The sequence below is a fragment of the Meriones unguiculatus genome, chromosome 11 (assembly GCF_030254825.1).
Source record: "Meriones unguiculatus strain TT.TT164.6M chromosome 11, Bangor_MerUng_6.1, whole genome shotgun sequence".
Lineage (NCBI taxonomy): Eukaryota > Metazoa > Chordata > Mammalia > Rodentia > Muridae > Meriones > Meriones unguiculatus.
Window position 1 is genome coordinate 102828168 of NC_083359.1, and position 1701 is coordinate 102829868.

A 1701-nucleotide genomic window follows, 5' to 3' on the forward strand; every position below is an offset into this window, starting at 1 on the left:
CCTCCTTTACCCAGAATTATGAGTGTGTTGCATCATGCCTAGCTTTGTCATGGGTACTAGGGACCCTAACTCAGATCCGTTCGCATGTTCAGCAAGCAGCACTGGCCTGGCCAAAAAACAACATGAGACAACTGTAACAGGAAAAGCAAGTAAACAAAACTATACAACCATTCCTTTTTAACCTGGAATCTATTTGATTCATAATTAAACTTGAAAACTCCAGTGTCTCCTTGGCAAATTGTATCATCTTGTTCTGGAAGGACCAGTTAGAGTATGCCTTTATGTTACCAATCTCTTCAAGTTTGGAGGCCAAAGTTCAGAAAGTCATTAAGCTGAGTAAAAACAGACTAAGAATAGACAGTGTGTATATAAAGTATGTACTCAGTGCTGTATTCACTTTTTTAATGCTCTGGCTTCTCAAGAAGTTAGGGAGAACTGGAGGCACGCACACACACACATTTTAAATGCTGTGTACATCGGGAGCACCCAGTGCTGCAGATGATGTGTTCTGATAGCAGGTGTTTTGGCCCAAGCAATCACTTGCCGGGAGCTGGGGTTGTCACAGAAGCATGAAAAGGGGATGTAGCTCAGGCTCCACATTGTGCCCAGGGCAGGGAGCTCCACGGAGCTCCTCACTATAAGACAGCTGTTTGCATTTCAGACAGGAAGAGCAAGGACTTGACCAACGCTCTGATACTGTGATGTCATCACTTGGTAAGATTGTCTTTTACAGACTGGTGTGTATATTGGACTTCTTGGGGGGTTACCTATAAGGGCACAGGGGTTTATGTTCACTGTCATTTATTCTAAGCAAAGGTAAGAATTCAAATAAACTAATGAGCAAATAATGAAGATTACATCCATGGCGAGAATCTCTTCCTGCCTGGGGCGTGGGTGTCACAGTGGCAGATCTGGTGCACTGTAAAGATGAGATGACATGAAAGCACCATTAATTAATGAACTAAATTATTGATTCATTCTTCTTGCTTGCAAGGCATATATGTATCACTGTGGACCAATTACTGAATTTGAATCCAGATCCATAGCAGTGAGCAGGCAGGCACAGTCCCTATCCTCAGAAATGTGATCATCTAGTGTGGAAGTCAAGCATCAAATGAACATTTTCAGAATGATTCTGTACCTGGCTTTGCAGTGTTAATTATCCTGGCAGGATGGAGAGGTGCTAGCCTAGAGGGGTTTCAGGCACACCTGGGGGAGGTAATCAGGATTAAGGTTAGCCTCTGAGAATTTTTGTGAGGGATCATTTTGATCAGTTGATATGGGAACACTCACCTTATCTCTGAGCAGAACCATTCCCTCAGTGAGATCCTGGACTGCACAAGATGGAGGAAATGAAGAGCTGAGCACAGGCACTCAGTGCTCCCCACCTGCCTGTGGATGAAATGTGACCTGCTCCTTGACACTCCTGCTGCCATGATGGACTGGACCATTAGATGTTGGAGTTTTGTAATTTGCCTTTTGATTTAACTGGGGGGAGGGTTTACAGTGGAGAGATTACCTGAGTCTCAGAAGAGACTTTGGACTTTGTATTCTCAAACAACGTTGAAGCTGAAATGCTATGAGAGCTTCTGAAGTTGGACTGAAGGCATTTTGCATTATGATAGGGCCATGAACCCATGGAAGCAGGATGTAGTGGTTTGGGTGAGAATGTACCCATAGGCTCACGTGTTTGAATACTGA

At 43.9% G+C, this 1701-nt stretch overlaps 1 long non-coding RNA gene across 1 annotated transcript; it reads right to left on the reverse strand.

Moving 5' to 3' along the window:
- Positions 1-309: 309 nt before the first annotated feature.
- LOC132646507 (uncharacterized) lies at positions 310-1487 on the reverse strand. The gene is made up of 3 exons (XR_009584805.1): positions 1294-1487; positions 1142-1209; positions 310-919 (listed from the first exon to the last, which is right to left on the reverse strand). It is a non-coding gene; the product is annotated as an uncharacterized LOC132646507 (long non-coding RNA).
- Between the last annotated feature and the right edge of the window lie 214 nt (positions 1488-1701).